The following is a 12,263-nucleotide window of genomic DNA, read 5'->3' on the forward strand; positions in this document are numbered from 1 at the left end:
AAGCCCAAAATTGATTGTATAGCATAAACCTCCTTTGCCCTACATATACAGTTGTTTTCTGGGCCCTTTCACTTAGAATTATCTTAATGTCTCCATATTTCCTTCTTGGTTCACTTTTTTTCAGTCAATGGCCCGGATTTTGCGGTCAACGGCGACGGAACGGTGCTGACCGTTCATCACGCTGACAGCTGCCCACAGACTTTTCACGGACTTTAGAGTGGCAACTTACGGTTCCAGAGATAATTTCTAGCACGCACCTTCTACAAGGGATTTGTGGCAGGTGTGAGCAGGTCAAGAAACAGTGTAGCTCTTCAACCAATCCTCACTTGTGACTCGTGCTGCAGAACTAGCCGCGCCTCTAGCCAAGCTGTTCCAGTACAGCTATAACACTGGCATCTATCTAACAATGTGGAAAACTGCCCAGGTATGTCCTGCCCACCAAAAGCAGAACAAATCCAATCCGACCAATTAGCGCCCCACCAGTCTACTCTCAATCATCAGCAAAGTGATGGAAGGTGTCGTCAACAGTGCTATCAGACGGCACTTACTCACCAATAACCTGCTCACTGATGCCCAGTTTGGGTTCTGCCAGGACCACTCGGCTCCAGACCTCATTACAGCCTTGGCCCAAAGAGCTGAATTCCAGTGGTGAGGTGAGAGTGACTGACCTTGACATCAAGCCAGCATTTGACTGAGTGTTGCATCAAGGAGCCCTAGTAAAACTGAAGTCAATGGGAATCAGGGGGGAAACTCTCCACTAGCTGGGATCATACCTAGCACAAAGGAAGATGGTTGTGGTGGTTGGAGGTCAATCATCACAGCCCCAGGACATCGTTGCAGGAGCTCCTCAGAGCAGTGTCTAGGCCCAACCATCTTCAGCTGCTTCATCAATGACCTTCCCTCCATCATAAGGTCAGAAGTTGGGGATGTTCGCTGATGACTGCACAGTGTTCAGTGCCATTCACAACTCCTCAGATAATGAAGCAGTCCTTGCCCGCATGCAGCAAGGCCTGGACGACATTCAGGCTTGGGCTGATAAGTGGCAAGTAACATTTATGCCACAGAAGTGCCAGGCAATGACTATCTCCAACAACCGAGCATCTAACCACCGCCCCTTGACATTCAATGGCATTGCCATTGCCGAATCCCCCACCATCAATATCCTGGTTGTCACCATTGACCAGAAACTTAACTGGACCAGCCACATAAATACTGTGGCAACAAGAGTGGGTCAGAGGCTAGGTATTCTGCAGCGAGTGTCTCGCCTCCTGACTCTCCAAAGCCTTTCCACCATCTACAAGGCACAAGTCAGGAGTGGGATGGAATACTCTCCACTTGCCTGGATGAGTGCAGTTCCAACAACACTCAAGAAGCTCAACACCACCCAAAACAAAGCAGTCCGTTTGATTGGCACCCCATCCATCACCTTAAACATTCACTCCCTCCACCACCAGCGTACCTTGGCTGCAGTGTGCACTATCTACAAGATGCATTGCAGCAACTCGCCAAGGCTTCTTCGGCAGCACCTCTCAAACCCGCGACCTCTACCACCTTGAAGGACAAGGGCAGCAGGTGCATGGGAACACCACCACCTCCAAGTTCCCCTCCAAGTCACACACCATCCTGACTTGGAAGTATATCGTCGCTGCGTCAAAATCCTGGAACTCCCTCCCTAACAGCACTGTGGGAGTACCTTCACCACACGGGCTGCAGCGGCTTAAGAAGGCGGCTCTGCACCACCTTCTGAAGGGCAACTCGAGATGGGCAATAAAGGTTGGCCTTGCCAACTACGCCCACGTCCCATGAACAAATTTTAAAAAAAATTAAGCCTGGTTTTCTCATTTCTGATATGTGATGCATGATGTGTCACATGAGAAGCAGGTTAATTTCCTTCAAAACCATTAGATGGCACTTTAAATTAAAAAAAATAGTCTTTCTATAAGCAACATTAGCAACTCGCATCTGTAAGCACTCATCGTATAAAGAAACATGTCTCAAAATAAGAAAGAAAGAAGGGAAAAATGGAAAAAGAGATATGGGGTGAAGCAGAAAGCATTCAAAAGCAAAATACTGCTGATGCTGGAAATCGGAACGAAAAGCAGAAAGCATGTTCGAATATGAACCATTTTTGAATGTATTTGAAATCACAGAGGAAGGCAGCAAGGTAGAGGAAATTAGGGAATGAGTTCCACAGGACTGTGGCCTATGATTGAAAGAACAGTCTTTGATGGTGTGTTAGAGGGAGTGGAGGAAAAAGAGTTGATCATTGTTATGCGCAACATTTATGCGCGAGTGTACAGCTGTAGGAGGTCACAGAGGAAAGGTGTAACAAAGCATTGGAGGTATTTGAAAGCAAGAATGGGGGAGCACTGGAACTCTGCATTACAAATTCAAGCTTTGTCATGTGAAATAGGGTTCTTTCACTTAAGAGAACTACCTTCATGTTCACAGTGAATTGCACTTTTCCTAAGTAGACCCATGTCCCCCATGATCCAAAACAAGTCTTAGGCATGTTGTAAACAAGAATAAAAATAGAATCTTGCAGTACAGAAGGAGGTCATTTCGCCCATCATACCTGTGCCAGCTCTTTGAAAGAGCTATCCAATTAGTCCCACTACCCTGCTCTTTCCCCATGCCCTGCAATTTTCTCCCCTTCACCTATTTATCCAATTCCCTTTTGAAAGTTTCCATTGAATCGGCTTCCACCACCTTTTCAGGTAGTGCATTCCAGATCATAATAACTCAATACGTAACTTTTGTTGCTCCTCATTTCACCTCTGGCTCTTTTGCTAATGACCTTAAACCTGTGTACTCTGGTTACTGACTCTTCTGCCAGTGGAAACAGTTGCTCCTTATATTTTCGAACTAAAGTTTACCCTTTCATAGAGATACTTTGCACCAGACATTGCATGGGTTGCCCACCATGCACTTGTCTTCTCTCCAACAACTGGAAAAACACCACATTGTCAGACTATTCAGACTAAAACCACAGTACAAATTCATGTTGAAGTAATTTACACAGAAGAATAAGAATTAGGTATACAAAGAAGCCAACAAAATCAGAGGGAAATTAGTAGCACTAATGCTGATATAAATACAACCAAGATTTGGATCAGTCCACAAGAACTTGTATTTTCTCCAGAACATGTTTCAAGTATAGTCCAATAAACTGAAAATGTGTTTGTATATGGGTGTGGCAAATGTTCCTACTATCCCCACAGAGTCCAGTATTGCCTTAGGGATAGGGAGCTGGATCTGACTCGACCAACCGTTGTTTGTTCTGGATTGAGGCAACCTTTCTAAGGGCTGAAAGAGGAGTTCAGTACCAAAGTAGGGAATGCAATGTTACAAGCATTGCCGAGTTTGAGTTTCAAGCACAAAGCTTCTGTGTGGGAGATTCTGTCAGTATAAAGAGCGGGACATTCTGTGAGGTCTGAGAGCATTAAAAAAACAAGCCTGAAGGCTTTGTGTCTTAATGCGAGGAGCATTCGAAATAAGGTGGATGAATTAGCAGCACAAATAGAGGTAAATGAATATGATATGATTGGGATTACGGAAACATGGCTCCAGGGTGACCAAGGCTGGGAACTCAACATACAGGGGTATTCAATATTCAGGAAAGATAGGCAAAAAGGAAAAGGAGGTGGGTAGCATTGCTGGTTAAAGAAGGGATTAACACAACTGTAAGGAAAGATAATGGCTCTGATGATGTGGAATCTGTATGGGTAGAACTGAGAAATACCAAGGGCAGAAAACGTTAGTGGGAGTGGTATGTAGACCCCCAAACAGTAATGCGGTGGTTGGGGATGGCATTAAAAGGGAAATTAGAGAAGCGTGTAATAAGGGCACAGCAGTTATCATGGGTGACTTTAATCTACATATAGATTGGGCTAACCAAATTACTAACAATACTGTGGAGGAGGAATTCTTGGAGTGTATACGGGATGGTTTCCTGGACCAATATGTCGAGGAACAAACTAGAGATCAGGCCATCTTAGACTGGGTATTATGTAATGAGAAAGGATTAATTAGCAATCTTGTTGTGCGAGGCCCCTTGGGTCGGAGCGATCATAATATGATAGAATTCTTCATTAAGATGGAGAGTGAAGTAGTTGACTCGGAGACTAGGGTCCTGAATTTAAATAAAGGAAACTGATGGTATGAGGCGAGAGTTGGGTAGGATTGATTGGTGAATGTCACTCAAAGGGTTGACGGTGGATGGGAAATGGCAAACATTCAAAGATCGCATGAATGAACTACAGAATCTGTTCATCCCAGTTTGGCATAAAAATAAAACAAAAATGGTGACTCAACCGTGGCTAACGAGGGAAATTAGGGGTAGCATAAGATCCAAGGAGAGGACATATAAATTGGCCAGAAAAAGCAGTAAACCTGAGGATTGGGAGCAGTTTAGGATTCAACAAAGGAGGACAAAGGGATTAATTAAGAGGGGGAAAATAGAGTATGAGAGTAAGCTTGCAGGGAACATAAAAACTTACTGTAAAAGCTTTTATAGATATGTGAAGAGAAAAAGATTGGTGAAGTCAAGCGTAGGTCCCTTACAGTCAGAATCAGGGGAACTTATAATGGGGAACAGAGAAATGGCGAACCAATTAAATACATACTTTGGTTCTGTCTTCACAACAGAGGACGCAAATAACCTCCCAGAGATGTCGGGGAACATAGGGTCTAATGAGAGGGAGGAACTGAAAGAAATCAGTATTTGTAGGGAAATGGTGTGAGGGAAATTGACGGGATTAAAGGCCGATACATCCCCAGGGCCTGATAATCTACGTCCTAGGGTACTTAAGGAAGTGGCCCTAGAAATAGTAGATGCATTGCTGGTCATCTTCCAAAATTCGATAGACTCTGGAACTGTACCCATGGATTGGAGGGTAGCTAATGTTACCCCACTATTCAAAAAAGGTGGTAGAGAGAAACTGGGGAATTACAGACCGGTAAGCCTGACATCGGTAGTGGGGAAAATGCTATAGTCCATTATAAAAGATGTAATAGCAGAGCACTTGGAAAACAGTGACAGGATCGGACAAAGTCAACATGGATTTACAAAAGGTAAATCATGCTTGACTAATCTACTGGAATTTTTTGAGGATGTGACTGGTAAAATTGATAAGGGAGAACCAGTGGATGTGGTGTATTTGGACTTTCAGAAGGCTTTCGATAAGATCCCGCATAACAGATTAGCGTGTAAAGTTAAGGCACATGGGATTGGGGGCAAGGTATTGACTTGGATAGAGAACTGGTTGGCAGACAGAAAACTAAGAGTTGGAATAAACGGGTCTTTTTCCGAGTGGCGGGCAGTGACTAGTGGGGTACCGCAGGGATCGGTCCTGGGACCCCAACTATTCACAATATATATTAATGATCTGGACGAGGGAATTGGATGTAATATCTCCAAGTTTGCAGACAACACAAAGCTGGGTGGGAGTGTGTGCTGTAAGGAGGATGCCGAGTAACTCCAGTATGATTTGGACAGGTTGGGTGATTGGGCAGAAGCATGGCAGATGCAATATAATGTGGATAAATGCGGGGTTATCCACTTTGGTGTCAAAAACAGGAAGGCAGATTTTTATCTGAATGGCAATAGATTGGGAGAAGGCGAAGTGCAATGAGACCTGAGTGTCCTTGTGCACCAGTCGCTGAAGGTAAGCATGCAGGTGCAGCAGGCGGTTAAGAAGGCAAATGGTATGTTGGCCTTCGTAGCGAGAGGGTTCGAGTACAGGAACAAGGATGTCTTGATGCAGCTGTACAGGGCCTTGGTGCGACCACACCAGGAGTATTGTGTGCAGTTTTGGTCGCCTTATCTGAGGAAGGATGTTCTTGCCATGGAGGGAGTTCAGCGAAGATTCACCAGGCTGATACCTGGGATGGCAGGAATGACGTATGAGGAGAGATTGGATCGATTGGGCTTATACTCGCTGGAGATTAGAAGAATGAGTGGGGATCTCATTGAAACTTATAAAATACTAACAGGACTAGATAGACTGGATGCAGGAAGGATGTTCCCAATGGCCGGGGAGTCCAGAACCAGGGGTCACAACCTAAGGATAAGGGGTAAGCCATTTAGGACTGAGATGAGGAGGAGTTTCTTCACCCAGGGAGTGGTGAACCTGTGGAATTCTCTACCACAGAAGGCAGTAGAGGCCAGTTCATTAAATATATTCAAGAAGGAGTTAGATATATTTCTTAAGGCTAAAGGGATCAAGGGATATGGAGCGAAGGCAGGGACAGGGTACTGAATTTGGATGATCAGCCATGTTGGACATTGAATGGCGGAGCAGGCTCGAGGGGCCGAATGGCCTCCTCCTGCTCCTACTATGTTTCTGTGAGTAAACAGCGTATTTGGTGAGTATTTCTCCTCTTTCTCTAAACTTCGGCATTGGCTTAAATTAAGAGCCGAGATTATAGATTATAAACTAAAAATGGACAATTTAGTGATGATCCAAACCTTGAAAACCTAATTCGTTAAATAAAATACAATAGAGATGGCAGGGCAGGCGATGTGCTACAGCTGTAGCATGTGGTAGCTGGAGGACCCAAGTGTGATCCACAGCGACCACATCTGCAGTAAGTCTTGGCAGCTCGAGGAACTTCGGCTCGGAGTTGATGAGCTGGAGTCCGAGCTTCAGACACTGTGATACATCAGGGAGGGAGAAAGTTACCTGGATACTTTGTTCCAGGAGGCAGTCACACCCCTTAGGTTAAGTACTTCAAATCTGGTCCGTGGTCAGGGATAGGACGGTGTGACTGCAAGTGAGGCAGGTATGGGGATCCAGGAGTTAGCATTGGAGGAGCCTCGGCCATTGCACTTGTCTAACAGGTACGAGGTTCTTGCAGCCTGTGTGGACGAGAGCAGGGACTGCAGGGAGGATGAGCAAACGGACCACAGCACCATGGTACAGGGGACCATTCAAGTTGGGGAGTAAAAAGAAATGTATTAGTGGTAGGGGACAGTATAGTTAGGGGAATAGATACTGTTCTCTGCAGCTGAGAGCGTGAGTCCCGACGGTTGGGTTGCTTGCCCGGTGTCAGGGTTAAGGACATCTCCTCGGGGCTAGAGAGGAACTTGGAGTGGGAGAGGAAACATCCAGTTGTCATGGTTCACGTAGGTACCAACGACATAGGTAGGGCTAAGAAAGAGGTTCTGCTGAGGGAGTATGAGCAGCTTGGGGCCAAATTAAAAAAGCAGAACCACAAAGGTAATAATCTCTGGATTACTACCTGAGCCACCAGCAAATAAGATCAGAGAGATGAATGCGTGGCTCAATAATTGGTGTGGGAGAAATGGGTTTCGAGTCATGAGGCACTGGTACTAGTACTGGGGAAATAGGGAGCTGTTCCGTTGGGACGAGCTTCACTTGAACCATGCTAGGACCAGTGTCCTAGCGAATTGAATAACTAGGGCGGTAGATAGGGCTTTAAACTAAATAGTGGGGGGGCTGGGTTCAGCTGAAGGGGCATTTAGAAAGTCAAAGAGAAAGGAGAAGGCATTAGTTACACTGTAGGACAGAGTGTAAATCAAGAAGTAATAGGAGCTTCTAAGAAAGGTACTGCGATAATCATGGGCGATTTTAATCTTCATATAGATTGGACAAATCAAATTGGCAAGGGTAGCCTTGCGGACGAGTTCATCGAATGTATTTAAGATGGTTTCTTAGAATAATACGTTGTGGAACCAACCAGGGAGAAGGCTATTTTAGATCTGGTAATGTGTAATGAGACAGGATTAATTAATGATCTCATAGTAAAGGATCTTCTCGGGAAGAGTGATCATAGCATGATAGAATTTCAAATTCAGTTTGAGGGTGAGAAACTTGGGTCTGAAACTAGTGTCCTAAACTTAAATAAAGGCAATTACAAAGGTATGAAGACAGAGTTGGCTAAAGTGGACTGGGAGAATAGATTAAAGGGTAAGACGGTAGATAAGCAGTGGCAGACATTTAAGGAGATATTTCATAACTCTCAGCAAAGGTTTATTCCAGTGAGAAAGAAAGACTCTACGAGAAGAATGAACCATCCGTGGCTAACTAAGGAAGTTAAGAATGGTATCAGTTTGAAAGAAAAGGCATACAATGTTGCGAAGATTAGTAGTAGGCCAGAAGATTGGGAAATTTTTAGAAACCAGCAAAGGATGACTAAAAAAATAATAAAGAGGGAGAAGACGGATTATGAAAGTAAACTAGCAAAAAATATAAAAACAGACAGTAAGAGCTTCTGCAAGTATGTAAAAAGGAAGAGAGTAGCTAAAGTAAACATTGGTCCCTTAGAGGATGAGACTGGGCAATTAATAATGGGAAACAGGGAAATGGCAGAGACTTTGAACAAATATTTTGTATCGGTCTTTATGGTAGAAAACACTCAAAGCATCCCAATAATAATTTATAATCAAGGGGCTATAGGGAGGGAGGAATTTAAAACAATGACTCTCACTCGAGAAAAAGTACCAGGCAAACTAATGGGACTAAAGGCTGACAAGTCCCCCGGACCTGATGGCCTACATCCTAGGGTCTTAAAAGAAGTGGCTGCAGAGATAGTGGATGCGTTGGTTGTAACCTAGCAAAATTCCCTAGATTCTGGGGAGGTCCCAGCGGATTGGAAAACTGCAAATGTAACGCCCCTATTCAAGAAAGGAGGGAGGCAGAAAGCAGGAAACTATAGGCCAGTTAGCCGAACATCTGTCATTGGGAAAATGCTGGAATCCATTATTAAGGAAGTAATAGCAGGACATTTAGAAAATCATAATACAATCAAGCAGAGTCAACATGGTTTTATGAAAGGGAGATGTAGTGTATTTGGATTTCCAGAAGGCATTCGATAAGGTGCCACATAAAAGGTTACTGCACAACATAAGAGCTCACGGATTTGGGGGTAATATATTAGCTTGGATAGAGGATTGGCTAACTAACAGAAAACAACGAGTCGGGATAAATGGGTAATTTTGTGGTTGGCAATCAGTAATTAGTGGGGTGCCACAGGGATCAGTGCTGGGGCCTCAACTATTTACAACCTATATTCGTGACTTGGATGAAGGGACTGTGTGTACTGTAGCCAAATTTGCTGATACAAATATAGGTGGGAAGCAAGTTGTGAGGAGGACACAAAGAGTCTGCAAAGGGATATAGATAGGTTAAGTGAGTGGGCAAAAATTTGGCAGATGGAGTATAATGTGAGAAAATGTGAGGTTATCCACTTTGGTAGGAAAAATAAAAAAGCAAATTATTATTTAAATGGAGAGAGACTACATAATGTTGCGGTACAGTGAGACCTGGGGGTACTCGTACATGAAACACAAAAAGTTAGCATGCAGGTACAGCAAGTAATTAGGAAGGCAAATGGAATGTTGGCCTTTACTGCAAGGGGGATGGAGTATAAAAGTAGGGAAGTCTTGCTACAACTGTACAGGGCATTGGTGAGACCACACCTGGAGTACTGCGTGCAGTTTTTGTCTCTTTATTTAAGGAGGGATATACTTGCATTGGAGGCAGTTCAGAGAAGGTTCACTAGGTTAATTCCTGGGATGAAGAGGTTGTCTTATGAAGAAAGGTTGAGCAGGTTGGGCCTATACTCATTGGAGTTTAGAAGAATGAGAGGGGATCTTATTGAAACATATAAGATTCTGAGGGGACTTGACAGGGTAGATGCAGAGAGGATGTTTCCCCTCGTGGGGGTATCTAGAACTAGGGGGCACAGTTTCAGGATAAGGGGTCGCCCATTTAAAACGGAGTTGAGGAGGAATTTCTTCTCTGAGGGTTGTGAATCTTTGGAATTCTCTACCTCAGAGAGCTCTGGAGGCAGGGTCATTGAATATATTCAAGGTGGAGATAGACATATATTTGAGCTACAGGGGAGCCAAGGGTTATGGGGAACAGGCGGGAAAGTGGCGTTGCGGCGAAGATCAGATTAACCATGATCTTATTGAATGGCGGGGCAGGCTTGAGGGGCTGAATGGCCTACTCCTGCTCCTATTTCTTATGTTCTTATGTGAGATTTCCTGAATGATCAAGCTTTGGTTTCCTACCCATTAATATTAATTGGGAATATTTTTTGTTAAGCTGCATGATTTACAAGGATGATACCAGAACCTAGAGTTTATAACTATCAGGAAAGATTAGGCTAGGGCTTTTTTCTCTAGAAAAGAGAAAACTGAGAGGTGACCTAATCGAGGTCTTTAATATTATGAAAGGCTTTGATATGGTAGATGTGGAGAAGATGTTTCCACTTGTGGGGCGAGTCCAAAACTAGGGGCCAGAAAAATAAGATAGACACTAAGAAATCTAATAAGGAATTCAGGAGAAACTACTTTATCCAGAGAATTGTTAGAATGTGGAACTTTAAGTGGTTACTACAGATATCATAGATGCCTTTAAGGGGAAGCTAGATATGTACATGAGGGCGAAAGGAATAGAAAGATAGGGTTAGATGAAGTAGGGTGGAAGGGGGCTCGTGTGGCGTATAAACACTGGCATAGACCAGGTATCTGGTACGGTAGCATAGTGGTTATGTCACTGGATGCTTAATCCAGATGCTAATCCAGAGACATGAGTTCATATTCCACCATGGCAGCTGGGGAATTTAAAATTCAATTAAATAAATCTGGAATAAAAAGCTAGTATCAGTAATGGTAACCATAAAAGTACCAGATTTTCGTTAAAAAACGAATGTCCTTTAGGGAAGGAAATCTGCTTTCCTTACCTGGTCTGTCCTATTTGTGATTCCAGACCCACAGCAATGTGGTTGACTCTTAACTGCCCTCTGAACTGGCCTAGCAAGCCACTCAGTTGTGGCGGCTCACTACCACCTTCTCTAGGGCAATTAGGGATGGGCACTAATTGCTGGCCTTGCCGGCGACGCCCACATCCCATGAACAAATACATTTTTTAACAAGTTAGGCTGAACGGCCTGTTTCTGTGCTGTAAGTTCTATGTTAGACACAACCAATATTGAACTGAAGAAATGGGCAGTAGCTTGTCGAATATCTCACAGACAATGGTTAGCACTGTTGCCTCACAGCGCCAGGGACCCGGGTTCGAATCCGGCCTTGGGTGACTGTCTGTGTGGAGTTTGCACATTCTCCCCGTGTTTGCGTGGGTTTCCTCCGGGTGCTCCGGTTTCCTCCCACAGTCCAAAGATGTGCGGGTTAGGTTGATTGGCTATGATAAATTGACCCTTAGTGTTAGGGGGATTAAATACGTGGGGTTACGGGGATAGGGTGGGATATGTGTTGATGTAGGGGTTACGGGGATCGGGTGGGATATGTCGGTGCAGGCTCGATGGGCCGAAATGGCCTCTATCTGCACTGTGGGGTTTCTGTGATTCTGTGAATGTTCCCTTTAAGCAGCTGGCTCACCAGCTTTTAAATCCATGCATGGTTTTTTGAATGGGGGAGGCCACGCAGCCCCCCAAAAAATTAGAGGGAACATTGCTCACAGACCAAAAAACCTCTAGATTTAAAAACAAAATGGAGCATTTTGAATATTCAACCACTTGATAAACCGGTTTACACCTCATCCAGGCCTTACATAGCCAATTAATGATTTCATTTGGCATAATCAGATGAGCACTTGAATGAGGTGGATTATGGATTTGGCAGTGGTAAGGGTGAGGCAGAGTCGGAAGATGCTGCAAAGGTGGATAAAAGGAGGTCTTGGCAATGTGATGAGTTTATGGACAAGTAGCAGAATTGATAGCTAGCTGGCTTCAAGACAGAAAGCAGAGAGTAGGGGTAAAGAGTAGCTATTCAGAGTGGCAGAAGGTGGGAAGTGGTGTTCCACAAGGATCAGTGCTGGGATCACTGTTGTTCACAATTTAGACTTTGGAATCAATAACACAATTTCTAAATTTGCGGATGACACTAAATTGGGGGGGATAGTCAATACTGAGGAGGACTGCAACAAATTACAGGAAGACATTAATAAACTTGCAGAATGGGCATATAATTGGCAAATGAATTTCAACACAGATAAATGTGAGGTATTACATTTTGGTAGGAAGAATAGGGAGGTCACTTAATACTTAGAGGGTACGAGTTTGGGTGGGATAGAGGAACAAAGGAATCTCGGAGTACAAATACACAAATCACTAAAAGTAGCGACACAGGTTAACAAGGCCATAAAAAATACAACCATTAGGGTTTATTTCTAGAGGGATAGAATTGAAAAGTAGTGAAGTTATGCTAAACCTGTATCGAACCTTGGTTTGACCACACTTGGAGTACTGCGTACAATTCTGGTCGCCATATTATA

General features: G+C 44.0%; 1 protein-coding gene across 1 annotated transcript in view; it reads left to right on the plus strand.

Annotated features, from left to right (window-relative positions):
* trappc9 (trafficking protein particle complex subunit 9) overlaps nt 1-12,263 on the plus strand; it is a 1,276,086-nt gene that overhangs the window by 855,268 nt on the left and 408,555 nt on the right. The window lies entirely within an intron of this gene.

This window comes from Somniosus microcephalus, chromosome 7, assembly GCF_052327205.1.
Source record: "Somniosus microcephalus isolate GS21.2 chromosome 7, FLI_Smic_1.0, whole genome shotgun sequence".
Lineage (NCBI taxonomy): Eukaryota > Metazoa > Chordata > Chondrichthyes > Squaliformes > Somniosidae > Somniosus > Somniosus microcephalus.